The sequence below is a fragment of the Lynx rufus genome, unplaced genomic scaffold (genome assembly GCF_022079265.1).
Source record: "Lynx rufus isolate CCGP_SWC_20201006 ecotype Redwood Valley unplaced genomic scaffold, mLynRuf1.p SCAF_6, whole genome shotgun sequence".
Classification (NCBI taxonomy): domain Eukaryota; kingdom Metazoa; phylum Chordata; class Mammalia; order Carnivora; family Felidae; genus Lynx; species Lynx rufus.
This window is the reverse complement of record NW_025814878.1, coordinates 7,081,261-7,094,573: the sequence shown is the minus strand read 5'-3', so window position 1 is coordinate 7,094,573 and position 13,313 is coordinate 7,081,261. Positions and strand designations below refer to the sequence as shown.

The following is a 13,313-nucleotide window of genomic DNA, read 5'->3' as shown; positions in this document are numbered from 1 at the left end:
AAAATTGTCTGCCTTGTTATAAACTTTAAAACGCAATAGAAAAGTTACTAAAAAACGAAAATCACCTATAATCTCAAAGCCCAGAGACCCCCATTCTTAATGTGTATTTCCTGCCCCATTTTCTTTCCATTCATTTGGAAAATTTATAATGCAACCAGAGGTATTCTGTACATATAGCTCTGTGTCTACAAGGCCTAATCGTAGAGCTCGGCATGGATGTGGATTACGGCTAATATTTGAGCTGCTTGACAACACACATTTAGAACCTTTAATCACAGCAGAGGCCGTGACATTCCACTAACTTTGTCAGGCATGTATGAGATTTTTAGGCAGCACCCTAATGAGCCGTAATGTTCTGAAGAGCATTCTTTTCTTATCTCAGTTGTTGAGCAGGAGATCCTAGGGTGCAGAATAATCTGAAAGTCCACAGGTACCTTTTCAGTGTTTGAAAACCAGCACATAAAGCACAAAAGTGCCTTTGAGAACAAGATCAGTAACATTTTTAAGGCTCAATGGTCGGAGCAACCTCAAATATTTCATGGTTTAAAGGTGTTGTTTGCTTTTAGGGAAAGAGCCACATAAACAGTAGAATGCAAAGATTGTTTACCTCAAATTCACTGTTAAAGGAACGCGTAAGATTCAGGATCATCTGGCCCAATTTTAGAGAACCTTAAAATAATTTCCTTAAAAAAATTTAAGGACACATTAGACAATATATTGGCGTGATATTTCACATACACACCACCTTAACAATTTCTCAAGTTGTCCCTCAAGTGTCTTTTTAGAATTGGTTTGTAGAAAACTTAATAATAACTCAAGCTAAATTTAAGCCAGCCGCTTAACTTTAACTTCCCAAACACTTCATGAGTTATTATATAATCAATTATATAATCTCAAATCAAGAGGACATTTTATTTGTTGAGAATGTGCCAAGTTAATTCAACTGAAAAATGATGCAAACCCAAAAGAAAGCAAAGGAAGTGGAGAGTAGCCTTCCTTTAAAAAATGAAAAACTGTTAAGGGTCTCCTCTCCTTTCAATGGAGTACGAGCAACTCCTATTTAGATCACCAGCATCAACATTTCTCCTTTTCTCCCCTCTCCCCCCCTCCCTCCATTCTCTCTCTCTCTCTCTCTCTCTCTCTCTCTCCCTCTGTCTCTCTCTCTCTCTCACACACACACACATACACACACACACACACAATATCAAAGGAATAAAGGACACCTGTATTTCTATTTGTTGGGGTACTTCACCCAGAAGCTCTCAGCAAATATCACAGAAAGGTTGTGACTCATCCATGACTGAAAATGCTGTCATCAATGGTTAGCCTCCTGAAACTCTGAATAGTCAGTCCCCAGCAAGTGCTTCATGAAGTTGGGTATGTGCTCTGTGCCCAACCACGTGACAGTTCTGTGTGGGCAAAGGAAGAGCCTTGGGAAGGGCTGCTGAGTGCCTGGGCAGGATGGATGTCTCTGCACTTGTTGGTTTCACCTTGGACTCCAGAGCATACTTGTCTCCAAAGAAAGAGTTCTATGACTTAAAAAAAAACTCTTTAGAAATTGTGACTCTATATCCTTCCTCTAATTGATTTTATCTAATTTATTTTTCCAAAATTCAGACACTCTATGCCTAAATAATCTATAAGATCCATCACTGGATTAGTACACAGAAAATGAAAACCCATTTTTAGAATTGTTATAAACCATTTGAAGCTAACACGGACATATTACCACATCCAGTCCACCACCTCATCGCTCATTTTCTGAGCCCTTATGTACAAAGGAGGAAATTTTTCCCACTACTGTATATGGTGTTCACATCTCCTTCCAGAAAGAAAGGACAGATTCTCTCCATCTCCATTAAAAATAAAATGCAGGTTTGGCCTCTTTGTGGATAAAGACCAAAAAAGAGGAAATTTTAGGTTAAATCATTATACTAAGAGGATTCTCACTTATTCTGAATCTCTGAACATTTTTATTTTCAATTTATTTGAATGTAGGCATTGAGAGAAATGGATTTTTTTTCTTTAACAAACAAGCAAAGTAGATACATCCCATCCAAAATATATTCAAACAAATAAACACTGTACTTCCCGTGGGCTTTGAAGAAGCAGACATTTCATGTACCTTAGCAATTTATTCTGCTTTTTGATGAAATCAACAGACACTCCCCTTCCATAGGTAATACAATTATAATTATTATATTCAAAAACAATAGCTTTTATGGTTGCCAGCCAGGAGTGTTAAACCCTAGCTGGCTTTGGAGAAGTTATCTTGGTACTTGAACCCTGAAAAGAAGAGCTACAGACCAACTATTCTAAACCCAAAGTAAATTTCTTTGTTACACTTAACTCCACATTTAACTGGCTTGTAATCAGTAAATCTATAAAATAAGTTAACTCAGCCACTTTCCAAAGCATATATTTTATAGCCAGTTACCTTGGGGCATTTGCCAGAAAGTTATATTAATCAGTTAAAATATTCCATGTGTGCTATACTGCGTTTTATAGTTGAAATGAGCGTACGGTCCTATCAGGTTTAAATTTTCCGTCATAAAAATCACTGTAGTCATATTGTGGTCCATGTGTCTGTGGCCTTAAATACCCTTGTATCTATGAATGGAAACAGATCCCAAACTGTTCCAAGTAGCCTTTTCTCATGCTGCTCTTAGGCTGGTATGTTCTGAGGTATTTGTCTTATTGGAACTACGGTAAGATTATTCTGCAATTGGGAATGGAGTCTTTCCAGAAGAGAGTATACATTCCCAGTGTCAAAAAACTTGGAAAGATTTGGACTCTGAGACACGGTAAGAAAATGTCCCTCTTCTTTTCTGTCTTGGCCTTGCTCTCGTGAGCCTACACCCTAAGGAATCTTACTAGAGGACTCTATGGAGGTGCTATAAAGACGGCTGCAGCCTCATGGAGGCAGTCTTTTGAGTGGGCTGAGAGAGAGGAAAGTGAAAAAACTCTCATGAGGGTGAGCTGTGGCCTACCAGCGCTGAGAGCAGGCATTTCTAGAGATGGACATACTCGTTTTGTAGTTAATGGGATATACTTATGCTGCTCATACTCTCTTCCATGTATAGTTATTACTAGTAGTTCAAGTATGGTGATACCTTCCAGGAACACTCAACTTCCCACTGGCCAATTCCCCTGGCATGGTGACATGCTGGCTCAGGGCCAGAGGTCATATTACAGTATAAACAAGTCCCATGTCTCCCTGTGTCTATGGAAGGTGGAGACAAATAACGCTTCTAATGCACAGAACCAGAAACAAGTTTATGGGAGTTCTTCCAGATTGTAAAGCTCATAGTTGAAAGAAACATAAGACAGAAATCCTGAAACTTACATTCCCAGTAATCAACTGGGAAGCCAGAGGTTTTCTAAACAATCAATCAAACACAAAAAAACAAAAACAAAACAGAACAATTCTGATCAACTCATGCTAGATGACAGACTGGATTTTCTATGTTCTACGTTCTATTTTCTATGTTCTCTAGACAAAATGTCTTTACAAAATCATTATATGAAGAAGCAGCCAAATATCCCACAGCCAAAAATGTAGGAGAATGTGTTTTAAGATATGTCAGATAGGTAATTTTAAAATTATCTTATTTTTCTGAATAATGTGTTGCTTTTGGTATTTTGTCAGCTTTTTAAAATCTGAAATTTATTCTCATTTCTGTCTGTCTCTTAAATGTTAAGTTTCTCACAACTCTCTCTTTGTAATTTTGTATTATTTCTCCCACAGAAGACTCTCCAAGTTGTATACGATTCAGGCCCCACACAGTCTGCATCCACCCCGGCAATCCGATTCCTCACAGGAGAGCTTGGTCTCAGATGGACTCTGGCAAATGACGAGGTGGTGGTGGAGGAGGTTGGGGAGGGGCCTGGAAGCTGTACCCACATTTGGGTGGTCATCTCCTTAGAGGGTATATAGATGCCATCGTGGTCGTCAGAGATTGGTGATGTCCTCCAAGGAGCATGAGAATTTCAGGCACAAGATGTGAGGCTGTCTCTGATCCAGGCATCCCTCCAACCTTGAAATATTAGCATTGTATGTTGTGTTGTTAAACGTGCCTGCAGGTTTCTTGTTCTCCAAGCTGGGGCAGCATTTGGTTAATCTGCAGCATAGAAGATCTGCATTCCCCTGCTTGCCAAGAGCCTTAAATCCAACTGGCTGGTTCTCAATCCATGTCAAACACTCAGTTACAATAAGCAGCACTTATATAATATGCCTAAAGGCATATCCATTACTCTATATCCCACAGTTACTTACTACTCAAAGTGCTGAGGCTTTAAGAGGTCTGTGATTCCTTAAAATGGTAGGCAGAATTTAATAATGTGTGTCTGTTTTTGTAGCCCTCATCAGACTCTCAAATTGGTCTGTGACATGTAAAAATGAATAATCTGCATTTCAAGAATAAGTACCTCCAAGGGGGTGGTACCAAAAAAAAGTAATAATGATACTTTATACCTCCAAAATGGTGTTAAAAACTACACTAGAGTTAAAAAAATTTTTTTCTGTTTTAGAGAGAGAGAGAGAGCATGTGAGTGAGTGGGGGAGAGGGGCAGAGGGAGAGAGAGAGAGAGACAAAGAGAGAGAGAATCTCAAGCGGGCCCCATGCCCAGCAAGGAGCCCAATGAGAGGCTCGATCCCACAACTCTGGGATCATGACCTGAACAGAAATCAAGAGCTGGACGCTCAACCAACTGGGCCACTCAGGTCCCCTACACTAGATATTTTTCAATCCATTTCTATATTAAGCTGGGCCAGCAGAAACATATGTCATTGATTTACACTGAGAAATGATAAGAGACAGCCCAAAGAAATAAAGGAAGCTTTTAAAAGTACTATTAATTTCATTACACACTGTATCATCACTATGGACTGAATCGAGTTCCCCTCAAAATTCATAGTTTAAAGCTCTAAGCCCCCAGCATGAAGATGTTTTGAGATGGGCCTTTCAGAGGTAATTGGGTCACAAGCATGTAGACCTCATTATGGGCTTAGTCCTCTTAGAGAAGAAGAGACAAGAGAGCACACTCTCTCCTCCCTAGGAAGACAAAGCAGCAAGATGGCCATCTGCAAGCTGGATAGAGAGGTGTCACCAGAACCTGACCATCTGGGCACCCTGATCTAGGACGTCCCACCTCCAGAACTGTGAGAAATAAATGTCTGTTGTTTAGGCGATTTAGTCTATGGTTTTTCGCTACAGCCACTCAAGCTGACTATGACAGTCATTGTGAGACAAGGTCTATGGAAGAAATTTCTCTCTAGTTTCAGTAGCCAAAAAGTGGGGCATCTCATTTTATTTTTACAGGAGATGTGATCATGAGTCTATAACTAATTGTCTCTTACCCTTTGAATTGCTTATCACGGAACTTAGAATCAATATGTCATTGTACTCTAGTACAAAGATCTAGAGCCTTCCCACATACACTTTCCCACATTAACTTCCCTGGGAGACACCTCTTACTTTTCACACAAACTTTTCTTCTGTTCTTTCTTTCTCATCCACTTACTGGTAATCGTATTCTATTTTTGCTGTATGCATTTATGGAAGTTGCCTCAAATCCTTTAACAAACAAGGCAGATTATAAGGAAGAATATGATTGAATAAATGAATGAAGACATTTCCATTTGGGAAGTAAAAAAAAACCAAATGCTCTTTACTGCATTTGGAATTATATACAAATATTTACTTGAAGAGACTTAATTTATCTCAGCCATGCTCGTGAACCTATGAAAAGGATTGATGTAGTCCAGGGGTTTTTATCTTAGGGCTTGTAGACCCTCCAGAGGATCCGTGGACAGAATTCAGGGAGTCTATACGCTTAGATGGGGAAACGGATCTTCATTTTCACTGATCCCTCAGTGAAATTTAACATTTCCTTCAAATATAAATATTGGCAACAAACCACGGAAGTATTAGCAGTATCTGTGAATTTGTTTCCTGTAGAAATCCCAGGTGTCCCCATCTCCCATGTGGGTTGTTGCAGCTCTCTGAAAATATCACTTACACTCATCATCACCTTCAAATGCCACTAGACTTGCTGTTAGATCACGTTAATTAATGCATTGGTAAAGAAACACATATTATTACTATATCACAATTTTTTTTGTAATTATATTTTTATACATTTGGTTTCCTTGTAACTCTTTGTATTTTGCTTCATACATTTAAATACAGTACTCTGAGAAGGGGTCCATAGGCCTCCTAAGACGACCAAGGGTGTCCAGGGTATAAAAGAATTTAAAACTGACAAACACAAACTGTATTTAGGTAGCATCTTTACAGAATGTTTGCAGATACCTCACTGAGATCTGTGCCATAATTAGGGAATGCTGGTTTCTCTCGATTGGAAAACAGTGGCATCTTTTTTTCAGTAAAAGGGAATAGTAGAAGTTGCCTGGGTCTTCCTATTCCCTTGACAAGATAAGGTCAGAGTCAGCCCCCTTTTTTTTAGGTCTGCACTTGCAACTTCTGAAAAAACATTTAACAGCTCTGTGAAACTTTGGGTCAGCATTTCAGTTGCTAAGAGAGAAAAAAAACAATTGATTTAACATTTAAAACCTCTACTAAGAAGCAGTACCTTTGACTCAATCATGTAAAGACTCATTATCTATTTTGCAAATTACCTGAGGCCCTTCCTTTCATTTTTTTTCCTCCCTTGCATGTCAACCTTCTTTTGAATTTTTACCAGACACCTTGGCACTTTTAGCACAATTGGAATAGGGCAAGAATAAGGAAGTAAAACAAAAGGCTGTCAGTAGGATTACTTAACACACACTTCAGAATTATTTTTAGTTACTGTTGTGACATTCACAATGAGGTACAAAGAAGTATGCGTGTCTGTGTGGGTTTGTTGAGGGGAAGGGTATACATGTGGTAAGACCACCCCCAAAAGGCCATGGGCAAAGGCCTTTGCCCCCACTTCCCATGTCCATGTATCTAAGATCATTAAGGGATTATGGACCAATTAGGGAAATTCCCCCTCCCCACCACACTGCAACTCCATCAGGAACCCAGAGTAAGGAGGTATGGTGGATCTGGGGGACAGTGGAGTTTCTTCCTCTCTCCTCTGGGCCATCAGAAGGATATTATCCATGGGCCACCTGCCCTATTCCAGTGAAAGATGTAGTTGGAAATTGGAGTTTATAAATAAATAAGGCACCCGATTATCTAAAATCCTCTGAGTATACATCACTTTGTGTAACTGATCAGTTTTTCAGATGGCTGACTTCCTATCCTTTCCAGCAACACCTTTTTCATGTTAGTTATCTTAGACAACTGAATGTATTATAAATGTACTGTATACCCCCTACAAACTTGGAAAAGTAGCCTGAAATTAGCTTAATCTTATACTAATGACTCCGGGTCAACACTGAGAACATCTGCTTTCTTACATGAGCATATTACAAGGGTAATTTCCTTATCATTTCCAGGATCTATACAGGGGTCTTTGACCATTATCTGAACTGATGCTGAGATCTTTGCATTCTTGAAGCTGCTTCTTCTATTTTTGTCTAATGCTTTCTTGTCAGACATTACTTTTACCCTCAAAGTAGATTTGGAAACCAGATACGCTATAATGAATAGATAGAGGGCTTGAGCATTTTGAATTGAATAAAAAGTACAATACATGAGATGTGTTTGTTGTTTATGACATCTATTTGAGTATTCACAGAGTTTCACTTATTTGCTGATTCCTTGATGAGAGCTAGATGTGTGAGATTGTAGCCTAACTTCCAAATAAGTGAGATTCAATACTACTTGCTTTTCTGTGAAAATCACCCAGAGAGGTCTCATTGTTCCAGATACTTGTCTCTATACGAACTCAAAACAAAGCTTATCCTGGTTTCTGACTGACAGCAAGCTTCTGTTGTTGAGTTAGCATCCTGAATTCAGTAACTGAAATATTTACAGACCTTGACAACCCAAACCACCAGGTCCCAGTGTCTGAAATCTCTGAGTCATATACACATTTTCACAGAGGCAGCAAAACCAAGTGTTCCCACTTCCTCTTTCACCTGAGCCTTTATTTGTCTCATTTAGTCGTAACCACACAATGTGCTGGAAATGCTGTGGACATATATTGAGATCCTGCTTCTGCCTCCAACGAGCTACGGAGCTTTGTGGAAACCAGTTTTTCTCAGGTCGCAGTGTTTTCATCTGTAAAGTGAATCTAATATAACTTGGGACCCACGGTGCTTGTGAGGATGAAATGACATAATTTCCAAACATTTACCTAGGTAGTGTCAGGCATTTAAGTATATGCGTAGGCATTATTTGTTTCCTATCCTTTGCCATGTTCCTTTACTTTCCCGTTTATTGACTTTGTGGTGCCCAGATAGATAGATGGCCTTCAAAATACATAGTTCTTATCTTCAGTAACTCTTCCTGAGTCCCCATCAGGTTTTGAATACAGCTGTATGAGAGCGCTTTTCACAGTGTCTTATGAACATGTGCATGAACACGCCTGTCAGCCCTCAGACCAGGAGTTTCTAGAAGGGAGGGCTGGCATCCCATGCACCATTGTATTCCCAACTCTTAGCCCATTACCTAGGACATCTGCAAACATTTAATAGATAAGTAAAAGCATGAATCACTATTTAGATATCTTGACTAAAAGTTTGCATATATTAGGAGATTCCTAATCTGGTATCATAAAATTTGGATCAGAAGCCAGAGGTCCTGAAAAACGGGAAGCGAAGATGACCAAATCCATAGACGTGACCTACCCATGGCTTTCCACTGACCTCCTACCACCACACCTGGTTCATAACATTAACCTGGGAAATTTCCAACCATATCTTCAATTCAGGAAAGGAAACAAATCTTCATCTGCATTTCTAGACAGAGTCAGTCTGCTATGCCTAAAATAGTCTGTCTATTTTAAATCATAGGAAAATAAGTGAGAAGGCTGGTGCCTCCGGCTGTCCACTCAGCTCTCTCTATATCAATGTTTATTCAGCCAGGTGTCTTTCTTAGGAAAGGAAAAAAAAAAGCTGCAGCTAAACAGCCTGGTTCATCACACTTGCCTTGCAGTTTAGACCTCCCTTCTCCTTCACCCCCGTGGTAATTTTCTCCTGTGTATTCCTCGCCAGGAATTTTTCCATTTCCACGATAATCACTAGGCTCACCTATCTTTATGCTTCTCTCTAAATTTCTGCCTTCTGCCTCTTTCTGCGAGTGTCCATCCTATATACACTTATCAGAATAATCTTTCACAAAAATGACATCTCACTGGTTTAAAAAAAATCAGTAACAGTTCTCTACCTCTAGCTTTCCTTTGTAACCAATGAAATCACCCCCAACTTCCTTCTTCCCCCTTGTGAAGGACTCTTATGGTCTACCCGACTCTTGTGATCTAATTCTAGGAAACTCTCCATGGAAGTAAAATTAGCCCCATCAGTGCTTGTTTTCTCATATTTTATAATATTTTAGTATATACTGTATCTTTATTGAGAACCCCCTTCCATACCTTCTCAATTCCTTAAAATTCCTTCAATTCCTTAAAACCATAACATTTTAGAGTAAAAAAATAAAAGGCCTTCAGTTACTGTTCAACAGTGCAGCGCAATCCCTGCCCCCTTTTTTATTTTGCAGTCAAGAAACTAACACCCAAAGATGGTTTGTGACATCCATCTGTCAGAAAGCTCTCAGGATCAACACACCAAACTTTATCAGCTCTTCTGAGGAAAGCACTTACATGGCAAGAAAGAGGCAGGGGGATGAATACTATGGGACACCCACCAGCTCTACTCTAAGCACTTTCACATGTGCTTATGTGATACTCACAATGAACCCATTTTATGTGAGACAAATCTGAAGCTCGGAAAGGTCAAACAGTGAGGGGAGGAAGATGAGGGGAGGAGATGAGGAAGACAGGCTCATCTCACCCCAAGAATACAAGGTAACTTTCACATCATCCTAAAGACCCCGGAAATTGACCTGCAGACTGACAGAACAAGCTCCACAACTAACAGGAGAGAAGAGGCCACATCAAAGAAGGGAGGGAGTGTGGATACACGGTTTAGGGGAAAAATGGATTGCAGGTGCTGTGGAGGGGAGGGAGTCATGAGCATGAGGAAGGGCACGAGAGAGAAAGAAAGAGAGAGAGAGAGAAGGACACAGGGAAACGTACAAGGAAAACACTTCCTCAAAGCCATTGGCTTAGAAAACGAGACAGACTAAATTTCATGAGTTCTTGCAATCAGTGAGGCTTAAAGCCTGGAGTTTTAAAGGTCAGGAGGTTTGGTTGGCATACAGCCCAGAAGGCACTGCACTGCTGGAGAGAGGCCAGGCAAAAAACCCAGGGGCAGACAGCATGCAAAGGGCAGATCTGAAGAAGGCCTGGGTACACAGGAGGAGAATATTCACTCTTCTCCCAGTAAGTCCCTAAGAAGCAATGTTTGTGAAGGTGACTTTCTGGGAACAAAGGAAATAGATGGCACCATTTCTCCTTCTGGCCCCTCAGTGCCAACACAGACCCACCTGCAAGAAGCAGTACAGCACCAACCCCGGCTGCCTAACTTGCTTACACCATGCCCAAGCCCCCTGTACTCTGGTAGGACTGCCCTCCTCAGACAAGCTGGCTTCAGTCCGAGTGCAGCAGGCTTCTCCCCCATAAGACCAGCACAAACCTCTGCCTATACCACATATCCCAACCAGAGAGTTCTGCAGGGCCTCAGTTCTGGTGGAGTTGCTATCAGGTCTCATTTCACAAGCAGACCACAGCACACCCAATTAAAACTCACCACATTCAGGTCAGGGACCAAACACTGCCCTCAACAGGCAAAGAGAGCCTCTGCAGACAACCGGCCTGAAGGAGAGAGGAGCCAAAACACAATAGCAGAGTGCATGTAGCACACACCAGAGATACTCCCTGAAGCACCAAGCCCTGGGAACTACTTGACCTCTTCTTCATAAGGCCATTACTTTCCAGAGCAGGAGAGATAATTGGCTTTTCTAACACACAGTAGAAGGTAGAGACTTAGACAAAATGTCAAGATGGAGCAATTTATCACAAACGAAAGAACAAGATAAGGCCATGGTCAGAGACCTAAGCAAAACAAATATAAATAACATGCCTGATGGAGAACTTAAAGCAATAATCATAAGAATACTCACTGGGCTTGAGAAAAGAATAGAAGACATCAATGAGACCCTTACCACAGTGATAGAAGAGTTAAAAGAGATTCAGTCAACGATGGAGGATGCAATAAACAAGACTGGAATCATGCTTGATGCAATGAACAGTAGGCTGGATAAAGCAGAGGAATGAATTTGTGACCTAGAAGACAAAATAATGAAAAATAATGATGCTGAACAAAAGAGAGAAAGAAGAATTATGCGACACAAGAATAGACTTAGGGAGCTCAGTGACTGCATCAAACATAATGACATTCGTATTACAGGAGTCCCAGAAGAGGAGAGAGTAAAGGGAGAAGAATAGTTGTTTCAAGAAATAATAGCAGAAAACTTCCCTAATCTGGGGGAGGAAACAGATATCCAGATCCAGGAGGCACAGAGAACACCCTTCAAAATCAACAAAGCAGCCCAACACCAAGTCATATTGCAATTAAATTTGCAAAATTTAATGATAAAGAAAAATTCTTAAAAGCAGACAGACATGGGGCGCCTGGGTGGCGCAGTCGGTTAAGCATCCGACTTCAGCCAGGTCACGATCTCGCGGTCCGTGAGTTCGAGCCCCGCGTCGGGCTCTGGGCTGATGGCTCGGAGCCTGGAGCCTGTTTCCGATTCTGTGTCTCCCTCTCTCTCTGCCCCTCCCCCGTTCATGCTCTGTCTCTCTCTGTCCCAAAAATAAATAAACGTTGAAAAAAAAAATTAAAAAAAAAAAAAAAAAAAAAAAGCAGACAGACAAAAGAAGTCCTTAACTTATAAGGGAAAAGCCATAAGACTAGCTGGAGATTTCTCAACAGAAACTTGACAAACCAGAAGGGAGTGGCATGATATATTCAAAGTGCTAAAGGGGAAAAAGCTGCAACCAAGAATACTCTATCCAACAAGGCTAGCATTCAGAATAGAAGAAGAGATAAAGAGTTTTCCAGACAAATAAAAACTAAAGGAGTTCATGACCACTAAACCAGACCTGCAAGAAATATTAAAGGGGACTCTTTTGTTTTGTTTTGGTTTTTTGTTTTGTTTTGTTTTGTTTTGTTTTTAAAGAGAACTCTTTGAATGCAAAGGAGAGACCAAAAATGACAAAGACAAAAAAAGAGAAAATTTCCAGAAGCAATGACAAAACAAGTAATAAAATGGCACTAAATACCTATCAATAATTACTTTGAATGTAATTGAACTAAATGCTCCAGTCAAAAGACTTAGGTTCAGAATAAATTGAAAACAATGCCCCTCAATATGCTGCCTACAAGAGATTCATTTTAGACCTAAAGACACTTGCAGATTGAAAGTGAGGGCAGGAGCACCTGGTGGTTTAGTCAGTTAAGCAATCAACTCTTGATTTTGGCTCAGGTCATGGTCTCTCAATTAGTGAGATCAAGTTCCACATCTGGCTCTGTGCTAAAGTGGTAGGATGGAGATACGTCTATCATGCAAGTGGATGTCAAAAGAAATCTTGAGTAGCAATACTTAGATCAGACAAACTAGACTTCAAAACAAAGACTGTACAAAGAGAGAAAGAAGGGCATTATATAATCATAAAGGAGACAACTCAACAAGAAGATCTAACAACTGTAAATATTTATGCACATAAAATGAGAACACCCAAATACATTAAAAAAGTAATAACAAACATAAAGGAACTAATTGTTAATAAAACAATAGTAGTAGGGGACGTTAACATCCCAATAACAACAATAGAATAATGAAATAATAAAGATTAGAGCAGAGTTAAATGATATAAAAACTAAAATAAACTATCGAACAGATCAATGAAACCAGAGCTTGTTCTTTGAAAAAAACTAATAACATTGATAAACCTCTGGCCAGATTTATCAAAAAGAAAATAGAAAGGACCAAAATAAATAAAATCACCAATGAGAAAGGAAAAATAACAACCAACACCACAGAAATACAAACAATTATAAAAGTATATTATAAAAAGTTATATGCCAACAAATTAGGCGACATGGAAGAAATGGATAAATTCCTACAAACATGTAAACATATAAACTATATGCTCAACATCACTCATCATCAGGGAAATACAAATCAATATTATAAGATATCACCTCACACCTGTCAGAATGGCTAAAATCAACAATACAAGAAATAACAGGTGTTGGCAAGGACGTGGAGAAAGGGGAACCCTCTTGCACTGGGAAT

The 13,313-nt window shown here is 39.8% G+C and overlaps 1 protein-coding gene across 10 annotated transcripts in view; it reads right to left on the bottom strand.

Annotated features, from left to right (window-relative positions):
* IPCEF1 (interaction protein for cytohesin exchange factors 1) overlaps positions 1-13,313 on the bottom strand; it is a 180,835-nt gene that overhangs the window by 131,212 nt on the left and 36,310 nt on the right. Inside the window, exon 3 of one of the 10 annotated variants that reach the window (XM_047101504.1) lies at positions 11,178-11,298. The exons of the other annotated variants lie outside the window; for them this stretch is intronic. The gene's annotated coding sequence lies outside the window, so the exon portion shown is untranslated. The remainder of the gene's footprint in view (positions 1-11,177; positions 11,299-13,313) is intronic. 10 annotated transcript variants of the gene reach the window in all.